Source organism: Oenanthe melanoleuca, chromosome Z (assembly GCF_029582105.1).
Source record: "Oenanthe melanoleuca isolate GR-GAL-2019-014 chromosome Z, OMel1.0, whole genome shotgun sequence".
NCBI classification, from domain to species: domain Eukaryota; kingdom Metazoa; phylum Chordata; class Aves; order Passeriformes; family Muscicapidae; genus Oenanthe; species Oenanthe melanoleuca.
The window spans coordinates 45,683,797-45,693,707 of NC_079362.1; positions in this window are offsets into that span (position 1 = coordinate 45,683,797).

Sequence of the window (9,911 nt, forward strand, 5' to 3'; positions counted from 1 at the left end):
ACTAGGAAAATTAAAATAGAAATGCAGTATTGAAAAGAACAATTCCAACCCTGACAAAGTCAGAATACAACCTGACACCCTGTCAGTCAGGGTGTTGGCAGCAGTCGCATTAAATGGTGGCTGCAGTCCCCCTGCAGTGACAGGTGTGGGTCAGCTGAAGCAGTGCTCCTGTGGAAGGTGCAGTTTTCTTCTGAAGGTTCAGGGATGATGTGGAAAAGGTCCAGTTTTTCCTCTGGAATCCAGTGGAAAGCTGGTATCTTGTCCAAATTCTCAGTTTTTATCTAGGTAGGAAAGGCTTGGCTCCTCCCCCTGGCTGGAGCATCTCCCAGTGGGATGATGTGATTTTATCAGTCATGCAGTGGGACTCAATGGCCCAGCAGCATGGATGATATCTTCCTGGAGGGAGGATGGGTTGTGGAAAAGTATAAAGATGATTGCCCCACCTGGTCTTGAAGATGGCCCATTAGCAGATAATATGTGCCATGGAGATAAGGAATCACTGTCCCACCCGGCCTCAACAGATGGTGATAGAATACACATTTCTGACCACATCCTATATTGCATCCCAAGACAGGACCCTACCATGTTATTAGTTTCTCCAAATAATGTTTCTGAAACTAATTCTCAGAATGATTTGTTCTGCCAGGAAAAATTGGACTTTTATGAACCAATTTGGTCTCCTCCAGACCTTGAAATTCTTGAATCCTTTGAACCATTGCTTCCTTTTCCTCCAAGTCTTCCTTAAGAATCCTTGTTTTAGTATAAACTGCATTTTTAAGATTGATTAGTGTTTGTTACTTTTCTGCATTAAAATAAATCTTATAAACAGTGTTACTAAATTTAGCCCTAATATAATATAATATCAGGAACAACACATGCTTTATTGAGAAAAGTGAATATTATCTTCTGACTTGGCAATATTTAATTTCCTGAGAGGCACAAACAGAACTTAAAGAACCAATGAACTTCTTCCTGAAAACATTTGAAAGTAGGTGTTTTATTTCAGAGTGGGATATCTTCTGGTAGGACCGAAGAATGATAACTTGCTATCTTCTCATAATCAGGAATTTGAGATGTCATTTGAAAAATGCTGATGTCTAAAATAAAAGATAAAGCCTTAAATAATGTTTGTGAATTCTGTCCTCTGATCTGTTGCTTTGAAGGAGAGGTTCCATCACATAACTGATCTAAGAGTTCAGGTACACAGTAATTTTCAGTCTTGAGGAGGAAGTCTCATATACAAGGAATTTTAACAATAAATTTTCTATGCATTATTAACACACATAACTTCTAAAATATATTCTGAGCTGTTCTTCAGGTTTTCTGATAGTTATTTTGATTTATTAGTTTATAAACTGCATGGTTAATAAAACACGAAGTGGAATATCATGTGTCCTGGTTTATCCCCAGCCAGCAACTAAGCACCACTGATCCTCTCAGTCACTTCCCCCAAACAGGATGAGGGGGAGAACTGTAAGAGTAAAAATGTGAAACTTTTGGGTCAAGATAAGGACAGTCTGTAGGTTTGATAGATAAAGCAAAGGCCATGCACACAAGCAAGGCATAATAAAGAATTATTTACTGCTTCCCATGGTCAGGCTGGTGTTCAGCCAGCTGTGAGAAAGCAGGGCTGAATGCACATGTGACAGTGACTGGGGAAGACAAACACTATCACTCCAAACATTCATGTGTTCCTCCTTCCCCCAGCTGTATTTGCTGAGTGTGACACCATGTGGTATGGAATTTCCCTGGAGTCAGTTGTGGTCAGCTGTCCCAGCTGTGTTCCCTCCCAACTCCTTGTGCATGCCCAGCCTCCTTGATGGGATGGTGTAAGGAGCAAAAAAAGCCCTGCCACTGTGTTTTCTTGTGGCTCAGCTGTAGATCAACGCTTTTCCCACCACAAATCCAAAACACAGCCCTGCATTAGTTACTCTGAAGAAAATTAACTCTACCTCATCCAGAACCAGCAGATCATGACAAATCACATTGTTGTTCACATTCTGAATCCAGGATCCACTGTTCATGTTACCATGTTTGGTTGATGGGAGCTCAACACGACCTGGTGATGTGTGCTTTCACTACAGCAAACTACCTGTTCCCTGGGCTGCATCATAAGAAGTGTGGCCAACAGATTGAGGGGAGTGATTTTCTCCCACTAATAAGTTGAATCTAGTTCTAAATTAGTTGAACTATTAGGATCACAAATGTAACAGTGTGATGCTGAATGCTGCTAGGAACTGCTTTTGGGAAGAATAGTATGGATGCTAAATACAGTGTCCATCGTTAGGTGACATACTACATGACTGGCCTACTTCAAAAATGTTCCTTGAAAGATTTTTGTATTATTTTCTCAGTGGCTGAGTATTTGACTTAGGGAGGCATTGAAATAGTTGTATCTGTGGACTTCATAAGGCCTAGGATTTCAGTTCTGCTGAAATTACCAGTGGTATCTTGTGTCTTGGCCAAACTATGGCAAACTATGCACATTCCCAGGACTGATACCTGTATATCACAGTTGTCTACAGACAGAAAATTATAACTCTGTCTAACACACAGGAAAAGAGTAATGATTTTTGTAAACTAGCACTTTGAATTTTGTAGTTCACACATGGGCGTATGATTGAGTTCTGTTCATTTGTTCTAGGTTTGATCTTGACTGTTTTCAAATAATGCTGAATAAAGTTCCTACTGGAGTTGTTGAAAATTATGAGATCTAACACTGGTTATGCGTGAATGGTAATGTACCAGGTGAATGACTGAATAATATCAAAGCAGGAAAGCTTATTTTGGTATTCTTTTAATCAAGTCTGAAAATGCAAGAGTATGTTCACCTGATAAGCAATGCATGGTTTTTTATTTATCTTTGTTTATTTCATTAATGTAATGTTTCTGTGAGATTTTTAAAAATTGATTTAAGTTATGGTTTATTTTTTTCATTCCTACTGAGAATTCTTTTATCCTGTATTTTTATGAAATCTTATTTTTAAATAAATTAAAAGAAAAAGATTCTTTCTCTTCACTGAATTCCTTTTACATTGATTTCAAGTTGTATAAATTGTTTATTAATATTTTTCAAACTGTTTGTAGATTTAAATTATTCTCATTGCTGTATATTTTTTATTGTGACAAGTGAAAAAGCTACAATCCCAAATGATTGTTTTGAAAAAATGAACTGTGAAAAATTGCTGAATAGTTAGTGAGGTACTTATTGTCTGAGCTTTGTTTTGCTTTTAAGAGAAGAGCTGAATATTGGTGGAAGTATTGAAAAATTTCTCTATTAGGAGTAGTCTACCAGCTAATGTTGATATGCAACATCAGTTATAGTATTGGTTTCATGTCTTGCCTACGTAATTACAGTTCCAGCCAGAGTAGGAACCTCTTACGTAGATATCAACTAAGATTTATATAAATTGCCATTTTTCAAATTGAAATAGAAATAGAAATAGAGTTTGGGAGTTTTTTTAATCTTCTTTTTTTTTTTTCCTTTTTCTTTTTTTTTTTTTTTTTTTTTAACAATGTATTGGATCATTCATCCTTGGAGCAATTTTTGAGGGAGCTAAATGAATCTGAATCAGCAGCTCTTCAGTTTTGTGCACATGGGAATTTATGTCAGATTTTGATGCAGGGAAATTTAATGTGCTTCCGTCTATTTCAAATGAGATACTGGTTTTAAAGATGTAGAAAGAAGTGCAGCAGTGTCCACAGGAAACAATTTTAGAGAGCAATAGAACAAAAGCTGCTCTGTGGTGCAAGCAGTGGTCTTAGCTTTAGAAGTACAGGGAAGGTTTTAGACACTTGTGAAGATCACTGCAAGACTAGTAAACCCAAGACAAAGAAACAGTAGTTATGTCTGCAAGGAAATGATTAACATAGCTGAACTGTGTCACTTCATGAATCAGGAGGCATAAACTACATGTTGATGGTTTGTGGTACAGGCCTTGCATCTTCTGTTTCAACCCAAGAACCGGATTCTGCTAATAACAGTAATAAAAATCACTTCCAGTAGTGAACTTTCCATAATAGCCTAAAACCAGCCTGTAAAATTCTGTGTTCTGTATTCCAAGAAAAGCTGTTGTTACCTGCTGTGAAATTGTCAGTTTGTCTTGCCTGAAATTTTAGTGGGCCTCTTTCTCCATATAATAGTTTCAAACCTGGTTATCTCTGAAATGAAATTTATTTAATATTTACAAATCAGATACAATTGGCTTGTATGAGTGCATGCTATCTTTTACAATGTATGGAAACTGGGATCTATTCCCAGTTGTCCACAAAAATAATTTTAAAATGTACACTCTGGTATTTTTAGTGCCTAAGGCTTCCGAAAGTATTTCTTGATGTGTTGCTCCTGAATGTATTTCTTAATGTGTTTTGTTAATTTATAAACCGAATGAAACAGTATTTTTCAGTCTATAAACTTATTTTAAGAGGTGACTAGGTAGTACAGATGAACTAATACATGCAAACACACCTCAAGTCTCATTAATTACCCATATGAGCCTATATATACTGATGTGGAAAGGCAGCTGGAGAAAAAATTGAACTCTATGTACTTCAAGTGGAATAAACAGGCTTGAGGAAGTATGGAGGATATGTTCCTCTGAATAAAATTAAGCTAAGCTGAAAAAAGCAGACCATAATTTGTATCAGTTACAGCACATTTTTTGTATGTCTTCACAATATTTTTCCCATTTGATTTCTCATCTCAAAAGCATTCCCTTTGCTGAAGGGTTAGTGTGAGAGCAGATGTGCAGCAAAGGCTTTGTATGGAGTAAGCCAAAAAGTGGTATTTCAGTTGCATGGAGATAAACATAAAATAAACTGGGATGGGTGCTGCTCAGAAGTAACAACTCTTTCAAGCCCAAGTAATAATTTATTCCCCAATACAGCATGATTTTGTCTTTTAGGATAGGCTTCCCAACCTCACTTCTATTCCATGAAGCTTGGACTTCCCTGTAGCTGTGGCCCAAACCCCTAAAATCCAGTCTACCATTTGGGTAATGGGCTCCTCTTTTTTGGTAAGTGTAAAGTGTAAGATATGTAAGTGTGGACAGTGCAGAAATTTGAGCCCTGTAGAGCTGGGGTTTGTTCATTTGTTTTGATAGCTAGTGGATGCTAAATCACTGCACTGGACTGCAATTCTGGGGCTCAGAATATCTGCCTTCAGTTCTCTGCATGACCTCTGTTTCTCTTAGCAAAAGCACCTCGGTTTCTGATTGAGGAAGTTGTGCAGAGCTGCAGTGCTGAAGGTGTGCTGTCCATGTCACAGAAACCTGGATAATCCACTTTAGAAGAAACAGCCATAAACATGTCACATAAGGAATTTGGGCCATCTAACATCCAGCAGTGCATAGGTGACTGGAATTTGCAGCATATGTGTTTTTCAGCTCATTCTGATAAACTTCTTGGATACACCAAGAAGAGAGGTCACATAAGACTTTGGATTAAATTAAAGGATAACAGATGAGCATGTCATAGGTAATCATTTGAGATAAATTTATTTTGCTTTCAAATATTGGAATTTTATGTATATTCCTTGATTATAGGAAATACTTAAATGAAAAACACCTTTCTGCATCTAATTTGGCTCTTTTCTACACAGTTACATATTCAGGGCATATTTCTGCACAAACATACATGCAGCATGTTTATGTATGAAGGATAATTCTGGTTATTTATCACTAACAGCCAGGACCTGGAAATTTTTATTTTAAGTCTCTTCGTTCTCCAGTAATACATACTCAGCATCATAAGCTGAAGGTTTTTTAATCTGGTACTGAAAAATCAGGAATTTGGTTTCCCTGTTCTTCTACCTCAATACTCCCAGAACAAAAAAAAAAGCCAAGAAGTTATTTTTTTTTCCTTAGAGTAGTCATAGCCTCATAATTCTGGAAAAATATTGTTACAGGGTCAAATGCAACAGGTACTACCTTCATATCCTTGGGTAGAGAGAAGCCACAGCAATATGTAAGAGCTAGGGGCTAGGAAGGGAGTTGCAATGCCTTTTCCACTGTTTCGAGTGTGTTCTTTGTTTTTTTGTTTGGGTTTTTTTGTTGTGGTTTGTTTTTTGATTTTGAGGGCTTTTTGTGTGTGTTTTTTGTTTTGTTTTGGTTTTTTTTTTTTGTTTGTTCTTCTGTTTTGTCTTGTTTTGTTTTGTTTTTGCTGCATAATGGAGTGTCAGGAACCTTGTTTGATTAATAAATAATGTATTTTTAAACTAATGTTTTCAGAGAAATTAACAGCACTGCAGCCACAGCACACCATGCAGAGATGGGGCTGCAGAGGAGTCTGTAAGTAGCATGTGACTCTGTGGCCCTTCTTTCTTTTTGCTTGTTTTTGCATATAAACAGAGAGATCTAGCAGCATGCTCCTTATCTCAGAGCAGCATCTTCCTGTGGGTGGGAGATAAAATTTTTGTCACTAGGTTTGTATTGATTTTCAAGTAATAGCAGTTTTAGTGAAAAAGAAGTCTTACTTGGTCTCTTTACTCGTTCTGCTGCCATCAGTTCAGCTGTTAAGCACAACTCCTTGGCGCTTTCCTGTGGAATAGCTGAATTATGAATGGGTGCATCTGGATGGGATGTACCGTCACCCTTCCCGAGTCTTCCTGCAAATTCCCTAGAGATCTCACTTTTCAAAAACTAGACATTTCAAATGTGTCAAAACTGCAGATACTGAGAAGATGTAGAACTGATGGAACTGTTAACTTCAGCCACAGTCATGTCCAATTGGTCAGATTTCTCATCTGCATGCCTTTTTCAAAGCAGCAAAATTACTCCTTTTCTGAATGTACAAGCCAGCCAAATTGATATCCATGTACCTTGGAGCATGTTCTCATTAAAATGTAGGTGCTGTTTTCTGAAAAATTAATTCAAAGGTAATTTAAAAAACAGAGGTTAATGTTACACTTAAGATGTGTCACTCACTATATATCCCACTTTATCTGCTTAGGCAAAATAAAATAATTAACTGTCACAGTTGAAATCAGTGTGCTCGTATGATTCATAGGAGCAATTTTTGCAGTTTTGGAGAAGTGTGGATGAAACCATTAGACTTACAAATCTTGAATTAATCTGAAAGGCAGATGATACGGAGCAGCATTTAGTTGAAACAATTATCTCAATTATATCTCTTTGAGAAAGTCAGTAGTGGCAAATTTTCTGATAGTTATTTGCAGCTGATTCTAATAAAAGATTAAATTTTTTTTAGCACATTTCTGTTTATCAAATTTTGGGAAAAAGGTATGTGAATGAGTGAAAGAGATGTTTGTTTTCTCATAAAAGATAGGCAGTAAATAATATAAATGTATTACTTGAAAGTGATTGGAGAGAAAGATATTATGTCTCCATCTGTGAGAATACCAATGAGGCTCCATATGTACACTTACCATTACTAGGTCTAATAAAGGTTTTGGCAAACGTACCTTAAATACTTTTAGTTATAGTGCCTCTTTGAATGTGGAGGTCTGTATTGTATTACAGTGGTAGTTGTGTACAAAACCAGTGCTAGGGATATTGAGCTGTATTTATTTGTCGTGTGTAATGGATGGCAAATCTGCAATATGAGATTAGTTTGTGAGAAGGACAGCAACTCCAGGTTGAGTGAGCTCTTTGCATGATATACTGTCTCAATCCATACATTTTGTGCAGTTATTTATCAAAGGCCAAAGGGCATTTGAAGGTGGAAATCTGTATCATTAACTAAATACGTTTTGATTATTATCACCCAGAGGTGCTGGCTCATTCAGTTTTGTCTAATATGTCCTTGGAATTTTAGTTGCTTTGATGAATTGAACTACGTTATTACATGAAGTTTTTTCAGAAGCAAACTTTGAAAGACAGACACTACTGAGACCCTGGGGCAGTTTTCAGACAGTAGTAATAGTAGTAGTAGTAATAGTAATAGTAGTAATATTCCCAGATGTGAACTGAGTTAAATGTTACATTTCTTTCTATTTATACACAGTTTGTTCTTCTCTGTTCTGCCTTGCTGTTGTGTACTTCATTGGGGTATAGAAAGATGGTGAACTGAAGGAAATGGGCTAGGTTCTTTTAGTCCTGCACCACTGAGCTCCCTGTAGAATTCTAATTACCAATGTTTGGTCTTTCCTGCAGGTTTGTGGTATCTATTGTGGCAGCAGAGGATTTGTCAATTTGTTGAGTTACTTCATACTCTGCGCACAGTGTGCTAACCTTTATCTGGTAAAACTGGACCAAAGGAAGATGCAGAAACACATGAGTATTAAAGACAGCACCTAAACAACTAGGCAGGTCAAAACTTGCATCAAGTCACAATAGTAGCAGGCATTGATTAACTATAAGCATATGTGGACAGGTAGCTAAATCACTCACCTAGTCAAAGGGATACTCAGTTAAAAAGCTAGTGCTTTTGTTGGGGAAACTCAGGCCTCTCCTCTGGCATCAGACAGATGCCTGTGTGAGGTCCAATGATCTGGCACCAAAACTCAAGGCAAAATACATCTGCATAGAACCTTGATTCATCTGGCTTGCCTACCACTGGGCTGCAACCTGAGGAATAACCTGAAATGCTGCTTGCTGAGACAGCACCAACTTTCCAGAACTGAGCAAGACTGAATGCTGAAGAGAAGGTCATGGCAGATGCAAGCCTTTTAACAACTGGACAGACACTGCGGCAGAAAAAGACTTGCTGAGAAAACACAGGTCTTACATTAACATCTTACATCTAGAGATTGCTCCTACACCCCATGTGGGACTCATAGTGGGGATCTCTTGGAGGATGAAAGAAAAATTGACCTTAAGACAAGGGAGGCATGTGCTCAGTTGCAGGATAACAACCTCTGTGACTGCAGCAGTAAAATCTCTCACAGTGTTGAGTGTGCAGATGAACACAGTTTAAAAACCTCCGGTGCTTCCTGCCTTCCTGCAGATAGGAACTCATACAAGATAGTGCATTAGCATTCATCACAGAATGGTGCTGGACCTGACCCAGCCTGGTGCTGAGTGAAGTTTTCTAACTTTCTTCTAGCATCTGGAGAGGATTATGATTACTATCAACATTACATAAGGTAGCTGGCAAATGCTGTCAAAAACATTTATTGGTCCAGGGGACTTAATAGGAAATAGAGTTCCTAGATGTTCCAGGTAGGAACTTTGCTTTTAGTCCTGGCCTATTCTCCCTCTTTTCTCACTTCAGTTGAAAATCACTCAGGTGAAATCAATTGCAGCTATGCCACAATGCGTCACCCTAGGTAAATCTTAACTGTCCCTCTGTAGTTTTCTCTTTACAGGCAAAATGGGCTTTCAGACTGTGAACTGCATGGGGATGTGGAAGAGCACAAAAATGCTCATCATGGGGAAATCATTAACCATTACTACCTGGGCAGCCAGGTGGAATGAAGATAACTGTAAGCCTTACTCAGAGACAAACCAGTAGCTACGCAGATACCACTGGATTATTCTCAGCAGATGCAGATACATGTTGTCCCCCAAAGCAAGGAGACTCCACTATCTGTTCCTCATGTCTAATAATAAAGCCCTTTTACATAATTCCAGCAAAAACATAAAAATGAAATAGAGAATCTAAATAGAAATACTTTTAGAATAAATGAGTTGGATCAGGGCCTTCCCCTTTTCTTTGCTCTTCACATTCTCAGGAGTTTTGTTTCATCAAAGAAAAGTGATGGAGACCATATCCTCTGGTCCAGCTGTGCCATCTCTGGTTTGGCCAGCACTCAAACCAAGGCACCTGCCATGCCCAGTGCTTCTGCCTTGGGAGAATTTGCTGTAAGGCCTGGAGTTGGTATTCAACCACATGGGAAAATCCTTGTCCCTTAGCCAGTTCTTTCCATCCCAAATATGTCTTCCATATCAAGAGGTTACCTTTATAATCTCTAGCTAAGAAGCAATGATTGCTAGTCATAATTCAACTCCCAT